Genomic DNA, 18,396 nt, shown 5'->3' with positions numbered 1-18,396 from the left:
TATTCCACAGACAGAGCTCATTGACTCAAGTGGATCCCTTAACGGGAACGATAAGAAAATGGAGAATATTTGGAGATTCCAGCCTTCTCGTCCTTATAGCAGTTTGCATTTTAAATGTTTTCTACTCCTTGAAACGACTGCAACATAAGATAGCAAAGTAAAAGTTTAATCTTTAAATTTAGAATAAAAAACTAGATTGTATTTTTATTGCATATCTTGTTATATCGTTACCAAAATATAGATCATCCTATGATTGCTAACTCGGTCTCTGCCTCTTCAAGATTCCGAGTCAGGCAGTGAGTACCCACTAGGCCCGGGAACTACAGGGGCAAATTCTGTGTAATGAACACGACAGAAGAGGGCAAGGTGACATGGTCACAGCAACAAAAGCAATTGCTTTAAGTGTTGGTAGAGCTGAGAACATGTCTGGTTTGATTTCCAGTCCTAAGATTCACGCTTCCACTTATACAATAATGCAGACAAGACTTGACCAGCGATAAGTAACTGCTTAACAACTCAGGGCTTCCTGACCCTCCTGTCAAAATGCAAAACACGTATCCCTGCTATTTCTTCCCTGCATTTCTGAAAGTGTAGAGACAGACCGAGCTGCATTTGATATGAGAAATACCGAGGCTGATCCTGTAAAGATTCAGCAATCACCTTAACGTATATATTTCTCTGTTCATTTTTGCAAGTAGCCAAATTTTTATCCCTACTTTGTTGAGAATTTCATAGACATGCGTGTGTGTATTATATATAAAATAACTGTGTCTCATTTAGAGCTCACGGTCACTTATTCTCTGCACTTTGACCTGTTGTGACTGTCTTCACTGACCGCTGCCCACTGCTTCCCTGACTAAGGTTTAAATAGCCTGTGGAAGTGATTGACCCCTTCTGGGGAGGGTTCACCGTTTGGCAGGCTTTTTCAGAGGTGGAGTCAGGTCTGAGGCAACTTCCAGGGGAAGGGGCTTGAAATGGGGCTTTCCACCCAATATTCCAAAATGAATGTCAGGAGCTGGGATGTAGCCCCCCCAACCAAACATTCCAGACTCTTTGGATAAAGGGGTGCCTGGGAGCTGAGGTGATGCGTCCAACCAAACAGGTGTTCTGTAACAATGTCAGATGTTTTAATATCTTATGAAAGGAGCTCAAGCAGTACCAAATTGTCCTTAATCTACAAAGAAGAAAATAAGAGAACCTAAGAGAAGTACTCAATCAATCAACGAATGCACATTATCAGAGAGGCCGATTGAGAAAGGTTCAAAAGCAACCAGGCCATTCCCCAAACCTTTTGGCAGGGAGGGACTGTTCTTAGACAGACAGCATTGCCCATCAGCAACACAGCACCGAGCTGACTGCCTGACATGCATCAGATATGCCGAAGATACTTAGCATGAGTGGAGATGGAAGTAGAGACTCACATGGTTCGGGGTATTCCATTCAAAATAAAAGCCAAAGATTTAAAGTTTGACAGACAAATGTGTTTGCCTCTGTGCTGACTTCTTGAAAATGGGTTCTGACTGGAGCAGCAAGCACGGGGCCTCCAAGGGCCTGTACCGGGTCCTCTGCATATACACTGTAGTTTTCAGTTTCATATTTTTATAGGGCTCCTGAGTATATGAATGAGTGGATCTCTGCTTCTCGTGCGTTCTCTTGGGCTCTTTTCTTTCTGTTCATTTGCCTTGTTCAGCTTCAATGTGATGGCTTCTGTTCTATCTTAAATTTTATTTTGTTTAACATATATGGGCTCTGAGTTTTGTAGTCGTATATAAACCAATCAAACATTCCAGAGTGTAACAAATGGTGAGATACAAAGCACAGTGCTCCTTACTTGGCCTGTACCATTTGATTCTTCTCCAAACTTAGAAATGAACACACCTGTCCAGGAAGGGCATAGTTAAGAAAGCTCCTGAGCCAGAGTTTGGAGGAGTTGTTTAACCTGTCTAGTTTTATTTAGCATCTGCGAAATAGAAGAATGTTATGAAACTTAAATAAGATAATGAATACAAACTTTTAATACAGAATTTGTTCAGCATTTAATGCAACATTTGTATATTTATTGAATTCAGATTCAATAAATATAGCTAGCATTTCCTGTCCACATCACAAAGTGATGTACTTCCTATTTCTCTTATAAAAACCATTAAACAACAGAAGCTATGCTCACCTTATCTTTAACATAGAGAGCTGACATCACAGGGATGTCAAATGCTATTGAATTTCTAATGAAATTAAAAGCCTAAAGGAGCATTATAGAGTTCTATGAAAAGTCAGGCATTAAGAGGGGCATAGAATTTCTTGGGAGAGTAAAAATTTGAATGCCCTGGTCAATTTCAGCTGCTTCTGAATCCTCTCATAAGTGGCCAACAGCTATGAAATAAGGAAGACAAAAGAAACTGTGTCAGCATAAGGAATTAGTGATGGGTGCACCATTCAAAGGTTTCTGCAAGATAAAAGACAAAATGATGGGGATTGAAGGACAGTAAGATGTGAAAACAACTGGGGGAGGTGGTACCTGGAGACCTGGAAGGCTGGGAAGTTAGAAACAACAGGGTGAGATGTCGTGGATCCTACACAGCCCACTGGGAAGCACGCAGGCTGCCAGAGATCGGCAGGAGAGGAACACGGAACATGCTCACTCCTGGCTAACTCTTCAGGGAGGCATTGTCACTGTCTGCTGTTAATGAGGACAGCTGTGAGAAGTAAAGAAGGACACTGCCCCAGTTCTCTCCTGGCTGCTCCTTCAAGTGTAGGAAAGAAACACGAGAACCCAGAGAAAACTCCTATGGCTGTTCAGTCCTCTGCTAGCTCACCATAGGTAGACCAGCAAGTCTGGGCTGTCAGCACGCATCAGAATCATGTAGGGAAATCTGTGCAAACAAAGACTGTCAGGCACACTTTCACAGATGCTAGACCAAGAATGCTCATTTGTGATGAGTACCCAGGAGATGCTAATGCCGATGAGCTAGGGACCACCCTGTGAGAGAATTTCTCTAGACTGTATGTACACTACATCGTAAGCAATGCTGTGTGCAACTGTGTGGAACAAGATTTAAATTAATAAGATGAAATTATTTATACAAACTGTGCTATATAGATTATATTTTAGATGTGCATGGTCGAAACTGTCTCTGGGTACCAGTTTAGACAGCACCGGTACAGATTGTCTCTTCATTCCAGAAAATCCTCTTGCGGGAGGTGTGTTTGTGCTTCCGTGCCTTAGATGTCCCAAGAACTGCAAGCATGGCAGAACACCAGAAGTTTGCCTAAGATTTGATTCTTCTCTCCTTCCTAGTGCATCCTGAAGATGAGGCACTGCCTCAGTGTCTGACAGAATCCTTATCAATGCCCAGAGAAAACAAGCTAAGACCTCTCTCTACACTTGTGGACAAACAGGAAAGGGCCCGGTTTTAGTGGCATTTCATCTATATTTTAATAAATAAAGCTTGCCTGAAGACCAAAGAGTAAAACAGCCCCAATGGTCAGCCTTACAGACCAGGCAGTGGTAACACACACCTTCAATCCCAGTAGCCACACTAGTTGCCATAGAAACCAGGCTGTGCATGCCTTTAATCCCAGCCCTAGAGATGATTATGTAATGGGAGGAGACAGCTCTTAGACACAGTCTCATCCTAAGATTCCTGGAGACAGGGTCACTGTTTCAGACTGAGGTGGAGGTAAGAGTCAGTGACTGGTTGCTTTGCTTTTCTTACCTTCAGGTTAAATCCCAGTATCTGTCTCTGAGTTTTTATTAATTGTGCTTCACCTGGTGCTCTAAGTGATACGTCACAAAAAGAAAGTGTGTTCTGAGGAACAAAAACACTACCATTCTATCAAATAAACTTACTCTTAACAAAAACGAGTTTCCAAAATATGCACGTCAAATGGACCTCAACAGTCTTCAGAGGACTTGGGCCATTTAAATTAGAATGAGCAGTTGTGAAGACTTAAAATATAAGATAATAAAGGATTCATTCTTTATTTATGAATGAAACTACATTCATATCAAATTCAAAAGTACAGCAGAGGCAAAAAAAAATACGTTGCATTTTCAGAAACCCAAACTTGTAAAGTAGAAGACAACTCAAAACATTCCGTCAGTAGACAAGCGGGGCAGATAGGAGAAGACAGAAAGTTTCAGACGAGAAGATAAACACAGAGGAATATGCATGTGCCCGGAAAGCCTGGGACTGGTGTTTCAGAAGGAAGATCCCAGCAACGGAGAATAAACAACAGAAGAGAAACTAGAACCCATTATGATTTTAAAAAATATCTTGAATAATAAATCACAGGCTTACTGACTATAGGCAAAACTTTAGACAAGAATAAGCTTTTCCTAAAAAATTTAAATCTTTCTGATTTCAAGTTTAAGAAAAAAATATCCTCCAACTGAGAGGGAGAATAAGGAAAGAGAAATCTTGATTGGAGGAGCCATGATGGAGCTAGCGAGAAACCTGGCGCTAGTGAAATTCCCAGGAATCCACAAGGATGACCCCAGCTAAGACTCTAAGCAAAGAGGAGAGGGTGTCTGAACTGGCCTTGCCCTGTAATCAGATTGATGACTACCTTAATTGTCATTATAGAAACTTCATCTAACAACTGATAAAAACAGATGCAGAGATTCACAGCAAAGCACTGGGCTGAGCTTCCAGAGTCCAGTCAAAGAGAGGGAAGAGCAATACTATGAAAAAAGGGATCAAGACCTTGATGGGGTGCGGACATGGATGGGGAGTCTGGGAATGGAAATAGCAAGTATGCTCTTTTTCTTATTTTAGGAATGCAAAAGATATAGCAGGCAGGAGCATCATTCAGATCCTGCCCGCCATTTACTGCCCTGTAACCTGTAATTAAATTCCTCATTGGTAAAGTGGGAATGCCATGGGCTCCCCAAATTTGTATAGGAATGAAATCAGATGGTGCACATAAGAGTACTTCCAGTCACTCAACAAACATTAGTTATTAACTTTAAAGGGAAAGAGTCTATGATACTCCTGAAAATAGAGAAATAGGCTTGAAGATGATTAAATAAACACACGAACATACTCTCTACATTGTTTTAGGAATCCACATGTACTCCACAAATCACATGACTGTGTCTAGAATTGACACTCGAAAGCCATCAAAATAAACATGTTTGCATTTTAGGTGAGATTTAAAGTTTGTGTAAAAAACTACAAAAGGGGGCCGCCAGCAAGACAATGTAGTGACATTTCGTGTGTATTTTAATAAATAAAGCTTGCCTGAAGAGCAGAGAGTAAAACAGCCCCACTGGTCAGCCTACAGTCCAGGCCGTGGTGACACACACCTCTAATCCCAGTAGCCGCACTAGTTGACATAGGAACCGGACGGTGCATGCCTTTAATCCCAGTGGTGCACACCTTCAATCCCAGCCCTAGAGAGGAATATAAAATGGGAAGAAACAGCTCTCAGATACAGTCTCATTCTGAGATTCCTGGAGGCAGGATCGCCATTTTTGAACTGAGGTCAAGGTAAGAGTCAGTGGCTGGCTGCTTTGCTTTTTGGATCTTTAGGTTGAACCCCAATATCTGTCGCTGAGCTTTTATTAATCATCCTTCAGATGTCCAAAGGTGAAGGTGCTTGCTGCCTGTCTTGGAAGCCTTCATTTTGTCCCCAGAATCCATGTGAAGGTGGAAAGAGAGAACTCCACAGAGTCTGATCTTGATACTTATACTATTGCATGCATACCCCAACACATACATAATAATAATTATTATTATGATGATAATAATAATAATTAGAGTGGTCCCAGTTTAATTGAAATTACATGTGTACAGAAAACAAAATAGGAAAAAAGTATATGAATGCGTTATTAGTTGTAATTATTGCTAGTTGTTAGAATGGTGTGAAGCATTTTCTCCTTTTCTCTGTTTTTACTAATGATGGTGATGGAGAATGTTCATATGTGGTACCAGCTCTGTGGTCACACTGCTGTAAGTCACAGCATAAGTTTCTGGCACTGCTTTTCGCTTTTCCCTCGCTCACCTCTAACCATATCACCTCTGGTTATTCCTCCAGTGCATTAGGCATTCAGACCTTCGTACATGTGGTTGCCTTTGCTTGGGACTGTCTAGTCCCTGGAAGCCACACGACAGAATCCCACACCTTCACAACTAGTGAACTTCATTCTAGTGATTCTAGAAGCAGCCTTCGTGGATTCCCTGCTTAATGTGCCGCAGCTCTTGCCTTCTATCTGCTTAACGAACTTCTGTGGCGTGGGCTATGTGACAGGACATTGAGAGGAGAAGCCGGGAGGTTTTGAAGCCATCCAGTGGAAAAGTCATGTGTGAGAATTCAGTAGATCATAAGTATATTTCAGATGCAGAACCACCGCAGCCCACGACAAGGTTGGTTATGGGCTGAGATGATTGGGAGCCTGGAGGTAGAAATCCGGCTAACGGGAAATTCAGCTGTTGTCATTAATTGGGTGATTGGTAAGCCCAAGACTGCAAGTGACTAGCAGAGGAATCCACAGAGGACGAAACAGTCTTAGTATTCCAAGCCTAAGGCATCTTTCATACAGACATTTGGAGACAAGAGGAATAATAAGGAAAACAACACGTAAACAAAGAGCCCATGATGGGGTGTCAGGAAACTGGAAGGACGCGACTGTTTGGGACTTAACGGAACCGACTCATCCCAGGGTGATGGGCTGCATTAGATGTGCAGCTGGCGGGTTGAGTAGGAGGAAGACCTAGAATGTCCATTTCAGCAATGCGGGCATTCCGCCAGTGCCAGGAGGGATGTGTCAGTGGTGGGGGTGGCATGGATCAGAAGACTGTCTGGAAAGTCGGAGAGAAATCAGAATTAGCGGCTGGCAGAGCTGGGACGTTGATTTCCATATTTCCTCGCTTTAAGTGAATATTTCCTCTTCTGTATTAAAGCGGTGGAAATTGCCGTCTGATTGCTTTTCATTTCCCCCCCCATCTATGGAAGATTGCCTGATACCCCCAACCTGAAAATTGCTACACAGTATTTTGCTAAATGAGTATCCCATTTACTAGCATCTTGGAGAAAGTGAAGCTCTGAAAACCCATCATGAAAAACCTAAGCAAGCCCATACATTCTGCTTTTTTTTTTTTTACCCTGGCTGCTATTTTTGTGATATCTTCTTTAATTGGCTGAGGGGCATGTGAAAGATAGCCATAAAGAAATTGATTTTTTTTTCTAAGCCATCTTACATAGATTTAAAGCACATCTAGTTCTCCCCGGATCAAATGGAAACATTAGCAGAGTTAAGTATCATTCATTGTTGCCATGGCTACAGGGCCAAACCCTTATAGAAGACTTTTACATTTTACATTCAGTTTTCTTACCATAGCAACAGCGATGTTGATTTAAAATGGAACTTGCTGGATAGAATATATCTTTCACAGTCCTGTATATTTTCTGGGCTGTGCCTTGTCACTAGGATCAGACTTTAGATGACTCTCCTGCTCCTTCGAGATGAGACATCTCTCGGGATGTGTGTGAGAAAATCTAGGCTGCTCGTTGCTTACAGGAATAGCAAGCTCACAGGACACATTTGCATGTTTTACATTCCCAGAGCTTCAGCTGAGGATATTTAAGTGACTTGCGTTCAAATCCAAGGTCTGTCCTTTGAAACCTGAAGTAGAATGAGTATTCATTTCAGGGCCATGAGAAACAGTTTCCATCCTTTGATGTTACACAAGTACTTTCTTTTTATTTAACAATAATACTTTGTTTGTTTCATTTCTCCAAAATAGCTCTCCTCTCTCTCCCTCTCCCTCCCTCCCTCCTTCTCTCCCTCTCCTCTCTTCTCTCCCCCTCCTCTCTCTCCCCTTCTGCCTTCATAACCAGTTGGTATAGGATAAAAATAGAAAGTTTTTAAAATAAGTTAAACCAAAGAGCCAACACTTTAGAAAACAACAGGCTTGAATTAAAGGGCTCCTTCCTCCCTCCTCTCAGGGCAGTGTCTTCCCTCTGGGAAGATGCATGGTTGGGGTGAGTGCAGCCCTACAAAGGAATACATTCTGCTGAGGGAAGAACAGAATCTCCTGGTTCCAAATGCTTGCCACTGTAGGCCCCTTACCCATCTGGCTCTCTCTAGCTGTGGGAAACCCTCCTCACACAGAACATCCTTTGAAACGTCTAACTCCCCAGGGGAACAGGCATAGATGAGAAATTGCCCCTGTGAGCTTGGCTTCTACAGGACGAACAAAGAGGTTAGTGGTTGAGGGTACCAGAGGAAAGGCGCGTGGGAAGAGCGAGAGCAGTCAGCTTCCTCTGCTGCAACAGGAGCTTCTTTCAATGCACAACGCATGCCAAGATAGATCAGGCACTGTACCAAGGAGATACAATAATTTAGTAATACAGTCTGCCCAGGCAGCTGAGTGGCTGGAAATGAAGGAGCTTTGGGATTTGCTATAAACGGTGGGGAAATTGGCTGATAGCCTCTCTCCTATATTGAGCAAAGGGATCAAGAGAAAAGATTATAAATGTTTGAAATCAGAGCCAAACCGCATGGTCTATTCTAGTCCAGGAGGTGCCAGGAATCCAGCATCCTCCAGCTCCTGCATTAAACGCTGATTTTGGCAGAGCGTAGGGCTGATAGACCAAGAAACAATAGAACTTGCCTGTGTTTGCTTTCAGAAAAGCAGCTATTGATCTTAAATCGTTTGCAGGGAAGAATGTTATCACCACCTTACCTGATGACGTCAGTACGTTCTGCTACCTACTCTCTCTTTGGGCTGATTATACAGTCAGAATAAATATCCAGAGGTTGTTGCTGATACCTGGGAGGGGCTCATGGGATGGTTTTCAAAGCCCAGTGATATTCAGATAGAAGCTCTGTATATGGCATACGATGCTGACACCATAGAAGTTCTAGGCAAGCCGCAGACACAAAGCCTCGAAAATGTACTGATACAAGCATCAGACTTGTATCCCATGGCAGGTCCTCTGTTGACTAGCTATGTGATTCCTTGTTAGTGCCCATGTCATATCACCTACTTCAGAAGCTTAGGTGAGGATTAAATGAGATAGGATCACCTTGGACGTAAAAGGCACGTGGTAAATGTTACAGCTGTGTCTGTGCCGTCTGTGGAATCTTAGCCTTTGTAATCATTGAAACAAATCCCTTTGCAAGGAACTGGAGTTTATATATTAAATATTGTCACATATTTTTGCAATTTTGGCTCAGTTTTTTACCTCGAGGAACGAAGGGAATGTAAATCCTGAATAGTTACCTCAATGGCTCATTGAGTGCCCATCTGTCCTGAGATGCAAGGCAGTTGGAAAGGTATTCTTAATAGCTGGGTAAAACTCGACATGCTAGTCAGAACATGTGAGCTCTGTGAATAGGGGAGCAGAAGGATAAGCTCCAGTTGGGTTCATACAAGTTCACATGATCGTGATAATTGAAAACCATGAGTAACACTTTTCCTAATGTATGATAACACCCAATATCCCTTAGGAATTGATGGGAGATGAGGATCGGGTGTGTTATCATGATTTAGATCCTAACCTTCTTCAATCAAAACAAGTTCATCTAAGATTTATATTAAAATGGTCAGTTTGCATGATAATCTTTTAAACTGAATATCATACGATAGTTAGAACTCTTTAAAAATTACCAAAGCTCCTCAAATTTATTCTTTGATTTTCATAAAACTGTATTTGGGGAGAATCATATTTTAAAAGTATTGACTTGATTCACATCTGTAGTTGAAGTTAAGCTCTACCTTTATCTGTATACTTAAATCATTTAGTAATGTGAATTGCTTCATTTATTACAAGGTACAAACATGCATGACAAGTCAATTTATTAATAAACCTACATTTTAGTAGAGTACAAGTCATTCAGAGTTATAGGGAAAACTTGTGGGTTCCACTGAAAATGCTTTTGAATGAAATGTTTATGAATATTCACTCTATAATGCACATATTTTATTTCAAAGTCCTAGATTAGTCTAGTTACTCAGAGAGCGTTCCACAACACACACACACAAAACACAGTCTGCTCCGGCCACTAGGGCATTGCTTGCTCTCCGTTTGGGGTTATTATGAAATCATATGAGGTTTGAATCACTGGGAAAACATGAAAACTCTAAGCATGTATGCATTTAAAATTATATGACTATACGGTATACTCATATAATATCCATATATTTACACATATTTAGTAGAACTATCAGAAAAGCATCCTAATTCTCTGGGAGTTCGAGGCCAGCCTGGTCTACAAGAGCTAGTTCCAGGACAGGCACCAAAGCTACAGAGAAACCCTGTCTCAAAAAATAAACAAACAAGAAAGAGAGAGAGAGAGAGAGAGAGAGAGAGAGAGAGAGAGAGAGAGAGAGAGAAAANAGAGAGAGAGAGAGAGAGAGAGAGAGAGAGAGAGAGAGAGAAAAGGAAGGAAGGAAGGAAGGAAGGAAGGAAGGAAGGAAGGAAGAAAGAAAGAAAGAAAGAAAGAAAGAAAGAAAGAAAGAAAGAAGGAAAGAAAGAAAAGCATCCTAAGTGTCCTAAAAGTAGGAGATTCAACATCCTGTAGTCAAGCAAAAATTTGAACAGGTCAGTCAATAAACTGAACCTGATAAAATGCATATGGCTTTGCATCCGCCATCTGAGAGCATATGGAAAGGTTTTGTTTGCCTGAGACAGTCTTACACAACTGAGGATGACCTCACACACTTGCTTTGTAGCTAAGGATGAACCTGAACTCCTGATCGTCTTGCCTCCAACTGCTGGAATTACAGGCATGATCCACCTCACTTGGCCTAAGGATGAAACTTATCTCATTAAACATGAAACCAAAGATATTGATTTTGTCTGTGTTATAAGCCCAGGGATAGCCCCACCCACAATGGGCTAGGCCCTCCTCCGTGAATCACTAATTAAGAAAATACCTTAAGGACAGATCTTAAGGAGACATTTCCTCAATTGAAGTTCCCTGCTTTCAGATGACTCTGGCTTATGTCGAGTTGACATAAAACTAGCCAGGACAACCACATCTATAATCCCTTCAGTAAAGTGATGGAGGCAGGAATATCCAAAGCTGAAGGCAATCTTCAGTTAGGTACAAAAGGAGTTCAAGCCTAGGGTACCTGAGAACTTTTTTTCCAAGAAGCAAAGTTCAAATAAAAGGTATGACTAGGCCGTGTTAGGAATGAGAAGGGGATGTAACCACATATTATTAGAAAAGGATTCACAAGGCAAGAAAAGAAATGAGCATGTTCACACCAGTGAATTCAATGCCTGCCGAAGTCGACCATCAAATTCTAAGTAGTGATAGCAAAGGCATCAAAATGTATACAAACGTCCAATAGAACAACAGTAAAAGTGAATGGATGATTTAAACTCTCCCCACAGAAAGACGGAAGTCTAGAGTTTCCATGCCTGAACTGTGAGGCTGTCAGTCATTGTGGCAAACCTGAAGGTGGTGTAGCAAAGGCAACAGAAAAGCCTATTTTATCATAAATGTGGATGCAGAAATAGCAGAGAACCTGTTAACCAAGTGTGGAAGAATAGCAAAGAAGCCACCGTCTGCACACTGGATCCCATTGGTGTCCCATGTGTCATGTGTTTTAGTGTTTTAAAAAATGTGTAAGCTTCATTCACTAACAACTTAAAGGCTAAAACTTACGTAATCAGTAAGTATGGACTTTCGATATAAACTCACCATCTAACCAAAACCAGAGTTCGCAGCAGCCTTGAAAGAACAACCTTAAACATCCAAATATTTGACTTAAGCGATACCCATCAAAACCTAGAACAAACGTTATTTTCAAATTAAAAAAAATCTAGAACTATTCTGGAGTTTAGATAGGATGTCTTTTCCAGTTCTTCACCCTGTCTTTCCCATAGTACACTGCAGGACATCGATGGGGTGACAGGGACATCCCCACTCTGTGTCATGTTTAATCATGTGACTTCACTTAAGTAGGAATGACTGTGCCTGTCTGTACGGCTGAGATGTCGAGATAGATGGCATAGTGCTGTTCTGGGAAGGCAGGTCGTGCAGCATCCAAACACAACTGTATGTGCTCATGAGAGAGAGTTTAAAGGCGGCATGCTTTTAAATTTAAAATTACTTTTATTCGTGTGAGTGTGGGGTAGGTAGGTGTGGACAGCCTGCAGGAGTAAAAGTCAATTTTCTCTTTCTGCTATGTGGGTCCAAGCGACAGAGCTCTTGTCAGCAGGCTCAGCAGCAAGTGCCTTTACCCACTGAGCCATCTTGTAGGCCCCTAAAAATGGTTTTGATTCATGCAAACAATCTGAACAACTTGACATATCCCTGGTCTTCACTTTTGGAACTTCAGAGAACTTGTCCTATAGCCACGTGCATTCATTTTTTGGTTTTGTTTTGTTTATTGAGATGCCAAGTACATTCTTAAGCACAGCAGCAACAAATCAGGAAATTGGCATTAATCTGTTGCTGCCGTTAGTCCCGCGGACCCCACTCAAGTGTTGCTAGCATCCCCAGTAATACTGGCCTTGTGATGAAAGACCAGATGGGGTCAAATGTTGTGTTAGACTGTAATGCATTCTTCGTTTCCTTTAATTGGGAACTGTTCTCTTGCTCCTTGAGTTTTGTGTTGTGCACACCTTTAAAGGTTACAGGTAGATGACGTTGTAGAATGACCTAGAAACAGGGCTTATCTGATATTTCTGGTTGACTAGACAGATTATTCATCTTTTGTCAGGAAACTATAGGAATGATTCTGCATTTCTTGTATTGTGCCCTAGCTGATGAGATTTGTTTTGTTTTGTTCTGTTATTGATGATAACAACGTTGATTATTTGATTAAAGTGGTACCACCTCCTAGATTTCCCATCATCAAATTAGTCTTTCTCTTCACACCAAGGACATATTTATTCTACAGAAAGGCAATTTGAAATTATTCCCTATTCCTATGCAAACTTTCAAAAAAAATGTGTATGTTTTCATGAGCTTGTGTTTTTTTCCATTATATTAAATGGGCTATAATCCATTACTGTGATTATTTAATGGTTTCCTCAAATTATCTTCAATTTAACCAGTGGGAAGCCATTCAGGTGGAGTGTTCACACCCTGTTAGCGTGTGTCGTTGTTGTTTGTCCAGCTCCTTCCTTGGTAGCACAGGACGTGCCGGACTCACCTTTCAATTTGTCTCTTTGCAACTGATCCCTGTACTAAGAGAGAATGTGATAGAAATCCAATCTGGCCTTTAATTATTGCCATATCCATTTCTCAGGTCCTCCCAGTGGATGCGGTCAACACTTAATATACAAATGCATATTGACATCTGTCTGCCTGTCTTTCTCTGTATCTTGAAAACAGGGCTTTTCTCGTGCCAGTACATCACACTTCTGGATTATTCTCCGTATTTGGAAAATCCCCCTTGAATAAAGAGAAGTCCGACTTCTGTTATGCTTACTACAGTTATTTACTTGCTCAGCGATTTTGAAACTAACTGGTCTTCCTTGTCCCCTGCCATCACCCAAATTCCGAAGGTTCAATTCTTCTTCAGTGATCCCTGTGTCTGCACAGCGTTAGCTCCTCAGAAAGACAGTCCCTTTTCACCTTCTAATGTACCTCTTTATTCTTTGAGGTTTTTTCCGTTGTTTTTTGTTCATTTGTTGGTTTTGGTTCTTGTTTTTTTGTTTTGCTCTGTTTCGTTCTTTCGAGACAAAACAAAACGGAGTTTCTCTGTAGCTTTGGAGCCTGTCCTGGAACTAGCTCTGTAGACCAGGCTGGCCTCGAACTCACAGAGATCCTCCTGCCTCTGCCTCCCCAGTGCTAGGATTAAAGGCGTGCTCCATCACCTGATTAAACATACCTCTTTATACTTATCTCATTACCTTGTTATCTTAGCCCCATAACTTCATCCAAAACAAGACTGTTTCTTATTTGCCGATAGCTATGCCTTTTTCTGAAGTGTAACAGCCGGGAGGAGTAGTTTTGCCTTGGGCCCTACAGAAATTGTGCCAGCAAACACACTGAAAGTATTCTATATGTATTTGTGAAATCAATCAATCATTCCTACAAATACCAATATTAGCACTAAAGTCTCTAAAATTAGATTTTTTTCTGAAGGGAAATGAAGTAACCTCATAGACAAAAGTTTGATCTATAATAATAGCCACTTTTTTCCATAATTGGTTTTTATCCTAACATGAAATTTTTAATTTACTGTTATTCAGATATCTACGTAGGTGATAAAAATCAGGGACAAAGGTGGGAAGGGGATTGTTCTGCTTACCACTAGAGAGACTTTGGCTTTTCTTTGAAGTGCTAATGATTATCAGATTGGAATTCACACATATTTGCTTCCATATCTTAGCACGAGAAGCCTGCTTTCTCAATAGAGAAGTATGAAATCAAATAAGACAAGTTATGAAAACAGTTCGATCTTTATCCTTTGCCTAAGTTTCATCTAAAGAGCATGGAGACCATGGGGGAGAGGGGAGAGGAATTAAGGGGAGCAGAGAAAAATGTATAGCTCAATAAAATTAATAAAAAATATTGTATTTTTACATACAAAAAAAGGAAATAGTAACAGAATGCAAAAGTCTCTAAAGTGTGCTTATAAAGGCGTTTAAATAAAAATAAAGTAAATAAATCTTACATAGTTACTGTGTCAAAACAAATCTTAATTTGATGTACAAAGCCACTGGTTAGTATTGCTTATTAATATTCCTTATAAATCATGGGACCCCTTTCGATTAAAATGCGTTTATTGTAATAACAGAAACATGCTATTCTCTTGTTATATACAACTGAAATTGTCTGTTTCTTGCTGAGATCTGAATATTTGTATCCTCCTAAATACATAAGTCGACACCCTCACCCCCAAGGTGGAAGATAATAAGAGGGGAGGGGACTTGGGAGTCTGAAGAGTCATGACACCCGCATCCTTAAGAGTGGGATTAGTGTCCCATAAAAGGCTCTCATCAGCCCCCTTCTGCCTCTTATAAGATAAGGACACGGTTAGATGATGTAACTTACAAGTACAGTTAGATGATGCCATCTATGAGGTAGAAAGTGGGGGACTCTGATCAGACAGCCTTCTGGTGTCTTCGTTTGCCTTGTCAGCCTCTAGAACTGTAATGAACACTCTTTGTCACTTGTTCTGTTCATAGGGTTTGGTTAGAGCAGCCCAATGGACTAAGATCTGTAACTTCGCTCAGTGGTCCCAAGCCTTTTAGGTGTGTACATTGATACAATGTCTTGGATATGGAATGGAAACACTGCAGGACTTTTTTAAAGAATGTATTGATCTTCGAAAACTTGGCATTCCATGTGAGTGTATGACAACATACCAAGCCACCTCAAATTCGGTGGCTTGAAATAATAGGCATCGTTTAGGTCATGAATCCGGGTGTTTTCTTCCACCTTGGGCCACCTCAGCTCAACCTGGCAGCACTTACTGTTACTCCATGATCACTTGCCATACAGGTCTGAGGTTGCCCTAGTTACCCAGGGTCAGACACCAGACAACTGGAGACCACCCTTCTGCTCTGCTGAACTGATCCCAACTAGCCAGTCTCAACCTCTTTTTCTCGGCTTTGCTTGTTTCTTCCCATAGGAGCCAGGAAAAGGCACTTGCTCACAACCTCCCTATTTCCTCTGCCATCTGTCTGGCCTCATGTACCTTCCTGAGGCCCCATAAAGTGAGATATGTCCTGTAAGAGGAGGCTGCTTGTTTGTCCCGGCCTCCCGGCTAGCTTCACCCCGAAAATGTCCCTCTTCTTAGATTTTTAGTAATGGTCTATTTTTTTTTCCAATGATAAACATTTTCCTGTATTGACTCCAGCATTCCTTAGGGGGGGGGGGGAACACTGCATTTTCAAAGAACTGGATGGGTCCTTTCATCCTCTAGCAATTCAGCTGTGTGTTGGGAAGATTCCAAGAGCAGCTAGTTAAATGCAGAAGCCCTTTTAGACTGTCCACACCCCACATTGTGTTTGCTGCTTTATTATTGGCTAATGCAGGATCCTTGGCCCCAGGGACAGTCTGTGTCTTGGACTGTGAGCAGCAGCAGAAAGGTGTAGCTATAGGGAGGAGTGTAGCTGTAGGGAGGGGTGTGGCATAGGGAGGGGTGTGGCATAGGAGGGGTGTGGCATAGGAGGGGTGTGGCTATAGCCAGGGATGGATAAATTCCCATCAGTCATTTCAGGTTTCAAATAAGTTTCTCCTTTTCTTTGATTTGAGTAACCTTTAAAATTTGACCCCTGAAACAAGAAAGAACTATTCCCCTCCTCTGGGCAATTGTGTTTTCAGCTGTCGTGAGCTAAGGACTGTTATTCACAGGCTAAACCTACAAGCTGAGAACTAAATTCCCTTTCATTTAAGGAAGTGTCTGCTTGTGACTGGAGAGATTGGTCCATACGAATCACTCGAGAATATAATTATAGTCATTTTAGTCAAAACACAGAGGTGACGGTAACCTTAAACCGCCACTCACGAAATCCTTTAAACTTTAAATATAGTGTCCCTAAAATTCTCATTATTCTGGATAACTAACATGGTCAGAAACCCTTTGGACTAAGACTTATAGACCTTTTTCTGATAATAGGTCTTTCAACACTCTTCAATTTTCCTTCCAAACTAAACCACTTTAGCCTTTATAGTGACATTCGAAATGTAATTTTAAACTTCCTCCATCCACAGTTCTTCCTTTTACCATTCTCCGCCATTACTGTCATCTCCGAGCAGCCTGCTGGTGCAGGGAAGTGCAGCAGAGACTTGAAGTCACCCAGGAAAAAGGAAGAGCAGATAAATAGGAAGAGGTTGCCAGGTCTTATTTTCTCCTAGTATTAGCCTGTCTCTGAGAAAAAGCACACACAGCCAACAAGACACTTCTGCTCTCTCTACTGTTCTTCCCATTCCAAAACTAGTCATGAAGAAGAAAACCATTGGCCCTTTCTTTAAAGAGCCCCCTTGATTATTTTCTTAGTAAGCCAATGCTAAATTGTTCTTTTGTCTCAGTGGTAATGTGTATTCTAGCCAGCCGATGCTGGAGTCCCTCCTAAGAACAGAAACTTCAACAAGCTAAGCTGTATGTTTGCTTTGACTTCTTAACAAGTAGACGTAAGGATCAATAAAGACTAGTCCTTAAAGAATTCCTGGTTGCCTTGCCCCGGTTGTGACCTCTGCCCCAAGAATGATCTGTTACAAGACGAATGGGAAATGCAGTTGACATAGGCCAGGATAACCGTTTGCGAAGGGATGAAGGTTTTATGCTACAACCAATATGGCTGTCACCATAGAAGTAGACGGATAAAAATTGCTTCTTCTTTGGATAGTTGGATCTCAATCTCTGGCGCTTTTCGTTCTTCTATTCTGGGGTGCGGTGGGATAGGTCTGGGTAGGAAAATATGGTCTCCTCTAAAAAACTTTTAACATGAACCAACATGAGGTTTGGATATATGCAGAGCCAAGAAGAAACAGTCTTTTACTAGCTGCAGGGGAGAGAGAAGCCTGGAGGCCAAGGGCCTATGTGCAGTACCAAGAAGAGATCTGTGTGTACCAATTCTTGAACAAATGTCAGCCGAAATTCACTGTGATTTCCAGTGTTTCAAAAGTAGGAAAATTTGTTACTTTGTCCATAGATGTTTTTACCAGAAAGATCATGTTTATTGTTACTAACTAAATCACAAGGTTGCCATGAGGGTCAAATGAGAGAAGGGGAAAGTAACTCTCTATTCTGGGCCTAGGAGTTACCTATGCTCATTCAATATCACTTGTTAATTCATAAACTCTTTGGGAATTGAGTTTTGTAATAATAATTAACTTTTTCAAAGTGTGGCTCAGCCAATCAGCTTATCGATCAGTGTATTGTCAGTATGCCCCTCCTTGGATGTTTCTGACCTCACAAGACAAGGCTCTTGCCTATCACATAGCTTCAATCTTGGCAAATATTTACCGATCTCTATGAATTAATATTATCTCTGTAAAACAAGATAAACTGTCTTCCTTTGCTAAGTCCTGTGGACAAGTTTTTCCTCAGTATCACTTTATCAGACAAATCAAGCTGTAAAAAAAAGAGATAATGTGTTTTAAATCACAGAGAGGTTTTCATGTTTTATCTTAGAAACATTTCTAAGGCAATAAAAAAAATCACCATTCTTTGATTTCTTTTATGCAAAGATCTAAAGGAACCAGAAGGTGTGAGGTTTCAGAGGAGAAAGACAGAGAACAGCTCAGCGTCCTTTCTGTGGAAGGGTCGTGCCTCTGAGTGATGGTACAGACGTGCCACTCGCCTGGACTGAGCCTGAAAAATCTCTTTCTGTTTAACTCATAAAATCGGAATACTGTTGTCTTAATACTTAAAGTAATACTTTCAGGATTATTAGTCTTAAATTTCTACTGAATATATTTCCCAGGATTTTACTTTTGAATGTAGTTGACGAGAGAAGTGAAGATAGTTATCAGTT

At 41.1% G+C, this 18,396-nt stretch overlaps 1 protein-coding gene across 7 annotated transcripts in view; it reads left to right on the top strand.

Moving 5' to 3' along the window:
* The window catches only part of Anks1b (ankyrin repeat and sterile alpha motif domain containing 1B), an 864,790-nt gene that overhangs the window by 433,637 nt on the left and 412,757 nt on the right, over positions 1-18,396 (top strand). The window lies entirely within an intron of this gene.

This window comes from Alexandromys fortis, unplaced genomic scaffold (assembly GCF_014885135.2).
Source record: "Alexandromys fortis isolate MF-2015 unplaced genomic scaffold, M_Fortis_MF-2015_v1.1 scaffold_50, whole genome shotgun sequence".
NCBI lineage: Eukaryota > Metazoa > Chordata > Mammalia > Rodentia > Cricetidae > Alexandromys > Alexandromys fortis.
The sequence above is the reverse complement of the archived record's forward strand: the minus strand, read 5'-3'. Positions and strand labels throughout refer to the sequence as shown.